Source organism: Ambystoma mexicanum, assembly GCF_040938575.1.
Source record: "Ambystoma mexicanum isolate Mex_15411 chromosome 12 unlocalized genomic scaffold, UKY_AmexF1_1 Mex_chr12_unloc.1, whole genome shotgun sequence".
NCBI lineage: Eukaryota > Metazoa > Chordata > Amphibia > Caudata > Ambystomatidae > Ambystoma > Ambystoma mexicanum.
The window spans coordinates 4,322,575-4,330,694 of NW_027182322.1; the positions used below are offsets into that span (position 1 = coordinate 4,322,575).

General features: G+C 46.0%; 1 non-coding gene across 1 annotated transcript; it reads left to right on the forward strand.

Annotated features, from left to right (window-relative positions):
- Window positions 1-1,216: 1,216 nt before the first annotated feature.
- TRNAH-GUG (transfer RNA histidin (anticodon GUG)) lies at window positions 1,217-1,288 on the forward strand. Its single transcript has one exon. It is a non-coding gene; the product is annotated as a tRNA-His (tRNA).
- Window positions 1,289-8,120: the final 6,832 nt, after the last annotated feature.

An 8,120-nucleotide genomic window follows, 5' to 3' on the forward strand; every position in this document is an offset into this window, starting at 1 on the left:
TTTTTATACTGTGGCGGAAAGAGAGAGAGTATAACAGTCATTATAAATAAAGGGCCAAGGAAGTGACAGTTTATGGAAGGAACAATTTGCACATAGTTTTAGAATGTGGTCAGGAGGAGGACAATGTGCTTACACATATGAAACATTAGAAGGTAGACATTATGGAAGCACATATATTTCTTTATTTTTATTGTATTTGGGGAGAGGGGGTTAATATAGCACGTCCAATGTGGAAACGTGCTTTCCATAGCACCTTGCAGGTGGGCGACATCTAGAGCTGTGCAGTAGCCACCCATGCCCCAGACGTCAAAGAGAACAAGAAGTTACACATGTTGGAAGTGAGGGTGACACATTGAGGAGATATGATCCCCGTAAGAAGCCGAGAGAAGGAGGAGGCGTGAACGTGCATCCATGTATGCAGGCGAGAAGGGAAGGAGCATTGGTCATGCATCCCTGCATGAGGGTGAGACAGGGAGGAGATAAAATCCCCGTATGAAGCCAAGAGAACGAGGAGACATGAACGTGCATCCATGTATGCGGGCGAGAAGGGAAGGAGCATTGGTCATGTATCCCTGCATGAGGGTGAGACAGGGAGGAGATAAAATCCCTGTATGAAGCCAAGAGAACGAGGCGGCATGAACATGCATCCTTGTATGCAGGTGTGACATGGAGTCATCATGAACATGCATCCCTTTATAAGGACATAACATGGAGGACGTATGAACATGAATGCCTGAATTTTATGGTGGTGGCCTTCGGGTGATTTGGCACGTATAATTGGTGAAGAGCACTTCTCCTGCGCAAAAAAATAAATGTACTATTAGCACCCCGGAGGGAGCCTCTGCACTTCTTATAGGGAGAAAACTCTGCAATGGAAGGGGACAGGGTCAATAACAGCTGTAAACTCTCACAAGACCATCAATGCTCTCACACTTTCCTGCTCTCAGGCTGGCGGGTCATTATCGGCCCTGGCTGCAGCACCATTGCCAGGTTTGTGTAACTGTATTATTTCTAATTGGCTCCACTTTGATGACTTTCATTTGGATTCTGACTTGATTATTGAGATCTTAAATAAGTGACTGGGGATCAGGTGTCCACTTATTCTCATGGATAACATCACAACCAACCTTTAATTCAAACATGAGTCATGACATCACAGATGGAGTACAGCTTATGATAGAGGTGGAGCGTCACATTGTAGCAGCCCAAGTAGCTCGCTGTGATCGTATAGTGGTTAGTACTCTGCGTTGTGGCCGCAGCAACCTCGGTTCGAATCCGAGTCACGGCATTGCGGTGAGGCAATGTCACGGCGGTTGGGCAGATATTTTAGAATTTCCATTAATACATTGTCAATCTCTGTGGAGGACTGAAACAATTCGATATGTCCTGTTACTGTTCTGAACCTTTTGTTTCTTTAATGCTCTTTGCACACTTTTTCATCGGGTGACTGTAATGTATTTCAACCAAATCTAATTAAGAGCGCATTATGTGGTGACATTTGCAGTACATGAAACATTATAACACTGCCATTTACGTCAATAACCACTAGCTTGATTAAGACATATGTATTGCAGCGACCGTATTTCCCAGTTACAAATGGGAATAAAAACAACATCCGCGAGGGATTGAACCAACGACATTTAACTGATGTTGCCAATGGAGCGCGTTACAGAGAGCGCAAGGTCCCGCCTTTACAGTCACACGCTGATGATAATACAGATGTTTAAATAAACAGGCATATCTGTGGACTTGTGGTCTTTCTACATTGGGACTCATAGTCTAGTCCTAGGCTATTGTAGGCACTGGCGTATCTTTTAGTGGAATGAGAAGCATTCTGTAGTCGCGTGAAAGGACCTTTCAAGTCAATCTGATCTGTATTGTCCTGTGAAAAAAAGCGTTCTTAGACACAGTGAGGAGTTTTTGGGGATAATGGGAAAATCATTTCCAACTAAATGACAGGAATTTCTTAGTCCAATCATGAGGTGTGCTAGTCTTTTTTATACTGTGGCGGAAAGAGAGAGAGTATAACAGTCATTATAAATAAAGGGCCAAGGAAGTGACAGTTTATGGAAGGAACAATTTGCACATAGTTTTAGAATGTGGTCAGGAGGAGGACAATGTGCTTACACATATGAAACATTAGAAGGTAGACATTATGGAAGCACATATATTTCTTTATTTTTATTGTATTTGGGGAGAGGGGGTTAATATAGCACGTCCAATGTGGAAACGTGCTTTCCATAGCACCTTGCAGGTGGGCGACATCTAGAGCTGTGCAGTAGCCACCCATGCCCCAGACGTCAAAGAGAACAAGAAGTTACACATGTTGGAAGTGAGGGTGACACATTGAGGAGATATGATCCCCGTAAGAAGCCGAGAGAAGGAGGAGGCGTGAACGTGCATCCATGTATGCAGGCGAGAAGGGAAGGAGCATTGGTCATGCATCCCTGCATGAGGGTGAGACAGGGAGGAGATATGATCCCCGTATGAAGCCGAGAGAAGGAGGAGGCGTGAACGTGCATCCATGTATGCGGGCGAGACAGGAAGGAGCATTGGTCATGCATCCCTGCATGAGGGTGAGACAGGGAGGAGATATGATCCCCGTATGAAGCCAAGAGAAGGAGGAGGCGTGAACGTGCATCCATGTATGCAGGCGAGAAGGGAAGGAGCATTGGTCATGCATCCCTGCATGAGGGTGAGACAGGGAGGAGATATGATCCCCGTATGAAGCCGAGAGAAGGAGGAGGCGTGAACGTGCCTCCATGTATGCGGGCGAGACAGGAAGGAGCATTGGTCATGCATCCCTGCATGAGGGTGAGACAGGGAGGAGATATGATCCCCGTATGAAGCCGAGAGAACGAGGAGACATGAACGTGCATCCATGTATGCGGGCGAGAAGGGAAGGAGCATTGGTCATGCATCCCTGCATGAGGGTAAGACAGGGAGGAGATAAAATCCCTGTATGAAGCCAAGAGAACGAGGCGGCATGAACATGCATCCTTGTATGCAGGTGTGACATGGAGTCATCATGAACATGCATCCCTTTATAAGGACATAACATGGAGGACGCATGAACATGAATGCCTGAATTTTATGGTGGTGGCCTTCGGGTGATTTGGCACGTGCAATTGGTGAAGAGCACTTCTCCTGCGCAAAAAAATAAATGTACTATTAGCACCCCGGAGGGAGCCTCTGCACTTCTTATAGGGAGAAAACTCTGCAATGGAAGGGGACAGGGTCAATAACAGCTGTAAACTCTCACAAGACCATCAATGCTCTCACACTTTCCTGCTCTCAGGCTGGCGGGCCATTATCGGCCCTGGCTGCCGCACCATTGCCAGGTTTGTGTAACTGTATTATTTCTAATTGGCTCCACTTTGATGACTTTCATTTGGATTCTGACTTGATTATTGAGATCTTAAATAAGTGACTGGGGATCAGGTGTCCACTTATTCTCATGGATAACATCACAACCAACCTTTAATTCAAACATGAGTCATGACATCACAGATGGAGTACAGCTTATGATAGAGGTGGAACGTCACATTGTAGCAGCCCAAGTAGCTCTCCCTGATCATATAGTGGTTAGTACTCTGCGTTGTGGCCGCAGCAACCTCGGTTCGAATCCGAGTCACGGCATTGCGGTGAGGCAATGTCACGGCAGTTGGGCAGATATTTTAGAATTTCCATTAATACATTGGCAATCTCTGTGGAGGACTGAAACAATTCGATATGTCCTGTTACTGTTATGAACCTTTGGTTTCTTTAATGCTCTTTGCACACTTTTTCATCGGGTGACTGTAATGTATTTCAACCAAATCTAATTAAGAGCGCATTATGTGGTGACATTTGCAGTACATGAAACATTATAACACTGCCATTTACGTCAATAACCACTAGCTTGATTAAGACATATGTATTGCAGCAACAGTATTTCCCAGTTACAAATGGGAATAAAAACAACATCCGCGAGGGATTGAACCAACGACATTTAACTGATGTTGCCAATGGAGCGCGTTACAGAGAGCGTGAGGTCCCGCCTTTACAGTCACACGCTGATGATAATACAGATGTTTGAATAAACAGGCATATCTGTGGACTTGTGGTCTTTCTACATTGGGACTCAAAGTCTAGTCCTAGGCTATTGTAGGCACTGGCGTATCTTTTAGTGGAATGAGAGGCATTCTGTAGTCGCGTGAAAGGACCTTTCAAGTCAATCTGATCTGTATTGTCCTGTGAAAAAAAGCGTTCTTAGACACAGTGAGGAGTTTTTGGGGATAATGGGAAAATCATTTCCAACTAAATGACAGGAATTTCTTAGTCCAATCATGAGGTGTGCTAGGCTTTTTTATACTGTGGCGGAAAGAGAGAGAGTATAACAGTCATTATAAATAAAGGGCCAAGGAAGTGACAGTTTATGGAAGGAACAATTTGCACATAGTTTTAGAATGTGGTCAGGAGGAGGACAATGTGCTTACACATATGAAACATTAGAAGGTAGACATTATGGAAGCACATATATTTCTTTATTTTTATTGTATTTGGGGAGAGGGGGTTAATATAGCACGTCCAATGTGGAAAAGTGCTTTCCATAGCACCTTGCAGGTGGGCGACATCTAGAGCTGTGCAGTAGCCACCCATGCCCCAGACGTCAAAGAGAACAAGAAGTTACACATGTTGGAAGTGAGGGTGAGACATTGAGGAGATATGATCCCCGTATGAAGCCGAGAGAAGGAGGAGGCGTGAACGTGCATCCATGTATGAGGCGAGAAGGGAAGGAGCATTGGTCATGCATCCCTGCATGAGGGTGAGACAGGGAGGAGATATGATCCCCGTATGAAGCCGAGAGAAGGAGGAGGCGTGAACGTGCATCCATGTATGCGGGCGAGACAGGAAGGAGCATTGGTCATGCATCCCTGCATGAGGGTGAGACAGGGAGGAGATATGATCCCCGTATGAAGCCGAGAGAAGGAGGAGGCGTGAACGTGCATCCATGTATGCAGGTGAGAAGGGAAGGAGCATTGGTCATGCATCCCTGCATGAGGGTGAGACAGGGAGGAGATATGATCCCCGTATGAAGCCGAGAGAAGGAGGAGGCGTGAACGTGCATCCATATATGCAGGCGTGACAGGAAGGAGCATTGGTCATGCATCCCTGCATGAGGGTGAGACAGGGAGGAGATATGATCCCCGTATGAAGCCGAGAGAAGGAGGAGGCGTGAACGTGCATCCATGTATGCGGGCGAGACGGGAAGGAGCATTGGTCATGCATCCCTGCATGAGGGTAAGACAGGGAGGAGATAAAATCCCTGTATGAAGCCAAGAGAACGAGGCGGCATGAACATGCATCCTTGTATGCAGGTGTGACATGGAGTCATCATGAACATGCATCCCTTTATAAGGACATAACATGGAGGACGCATGAACATGAATGCCTGAATTTTATGGTGGTGGCCTTCGGGTGATTTGGCACGTGCAATTGGTGAAGAGCACTTCTCCTGCGCAAAAAAATAAATGTACTATTAGCACCCCGGAGGGAGCCTCTGCACTTCTTATAGGGAGAAAACTCTGCAATGGAAGGGGACAGGGTCAATAACAGCTGTAAACTCTCACAAGACCATCAATGCTCTCACACTTTCCTGCTCTCAGGCTGGCGGGTCATTATCGGCCCTGGCTGCCGCACCATTGCCAGGTTTGTGTAACTGTATTATTTCTAATTGGCTCCACTTTGATGACTTTCATTTGGATTCTGACTTGATTATTGAGATCTTAAATAAGTGACTGGGGATCAGGTGTCCACTTATTCTCATGGATAACATCACAACCAACCTTTGATTCAAACGTGAGTCATGACATCACAGATGGAGTACAGCTTATGATAGAGGTGGAGCGTCACATTGTAGCAGCCCAAGTAGCTCGCTATGATCGTATAGTGGTTAGTACTCTGCGTTGTGGCCGCAGCAACAATCCGAGTCACGGCATTGCGGTGAGGCAATGTCACTGCAGTTGGGCAGATATTTTAGAATTTCCATTAATACATTGGCAATCTCTGTGGAGGACTGAAACAATTCGATATGTCCTGTTACTGTTCTGAACCTTTTGTTTCTTTAATGCTCTTTGCACACTTTTTCATCGGGTGACTGTAATGTATTTCAACCAAATCTAATTAAGAGCGCATTATGTGGTGACATTTGCAGTACATGAAACATTATAACACTGCCATTTACGTCAATAACCACTAGCTTGATTAAGACATATGTATTGCAGCGACAGTATTTCCCAGTTACAAATGGGAATAAAAACAACATCCGCGAGGGATTGAACCAACGACATTTAACTGATGTTGCCAATGGAGCGCGTTACAGAGAGCGCGAGGTCCCGCCTTTACAGTCACACGCTGATGATAATACAGATGTTTAAATAAACAGGCATATCTGTGGACTTGTGGTCTTTCTACATTGGGACTCATAGTCTAGTCCTAGGCTATTGTAGGCACTGGCGTATCTTTTAGTGGAATGAGAGGCATTCTGTAGTCGCGTGAAAGGACCTTTCAAGTCAATCTGATCTGTATTGTCCTGTGAAAAAAAGCGTTCTTAGACACAGTGAGGAGTTTTTGGGGATAATGGGAAAATCATTTCCAACTAAATGACAGGAATTTCTTAGTTCAATCATGAGGTGTGCTAGGCTTTTTTATACTGTGGCGGAAAGAGAGAGAGTATAACAGTCATTATAAATAAAGGGCCAAGGAAGTGACAGTTTATGGAAGGAACAATTTGCACATAGTTTTAGAATGTGGTCAGGAGGAGGACAATGTGCTTACACATATGAAACATTAGAAGGTAGACATTATGGAAGCACATATATTTCTTTATTTTTATTGTATTTGGGGAGAGGGGGTTAATATAGCACGTCCAATGTGGAAACGTGCTTTCCATAGCACCTTGCAGGTGGGCGACATCTAGAGCTGTGCAGTAGCCACCCATGCCCCAGACGTCAAAGAGAACAAGAAGTTACACATGTTGGAAGTGAGGGTGACACATTGAGGAGATATGATCCCCGTAAGAAGCCGAGAGAAGGAGGAGGCGTGAACGTGCATCCATGTATGCAGGCGAGAAGGGAAGGAGCATTGGTCATGCATCCCTGCATGAGGGTGAGACAGGGAGGAGATATGATCCCCGTATGAAGCCGAGAGAAGGAGGAGGCGTGAACGTGCATCCATGTATGCGGGCGAGACAGGAAGGAGCATTGGTCATGCATCCCTGCATGAGGGTGAGACAGGGAGGAGATATGATCCCCGTATGAAGCCAAGAGAAGGAGGAGGCGTGAACGTGCATCCATGTATGCAGGCGAGAAGGGAAGGAGCATTGGTCATGCATCCCTGCATGAGGGTGAGACAGGGAGGAGATATGATCCCCGTATGAAGCCGAGAGAAGGAGGAGGCGTGAACGTGCATCGATGTATGCGGGCGAGACAGGAAGGAGCATTGGTCATGCATCCCTGCATGAGGGTGAGACAGGGAGGAGATATGATCCCCGTATGAAGCCGAGAGAAGGAGGAGGCGTGAACGTGCATCCATGTATGCGGGCGAGACGGGAAGGAGCATTGGTCATGCATCCCTTCCTGAGGGTGAGACAGGGAGGAGATAAAATCCCAGTATGAAGCCAAGAGAACGAGGCGGCATGAACATGCATTCTTGTATGCAGGTGTGACATGGAGTCATCATGAACATGCATCCCTTCATAAGGACATAACATGGATGATGCATGAACATGAATGCCTGAATTTTATGGTGGTGGCCTTCGGGTGATTTGGCACGTGCAATTGGTGAAGAGCACTTCTCCTGCGCAACAAAATAAATTTACTATTAGCACCCCGGAGGGAGCCTCTGCACTTCTTATAGGGAGAAAACTCTGCAATGGAAGGGGACAGGGTCAATAACAGCTGTAAACTTTCACAAGACCATCACTGCTCTCACACTTTCCTGCTCTCAGGCTGGCGGGCCATTATCGGCCCTGGCTGCCGCACCATTGCCAGGTTTGTGTAACTATATTATTTCTAATTGGCTCCACTTTGATGACTTTCATTTGGATTCTGACTTGATTATTGAGATCTTAAATAAGT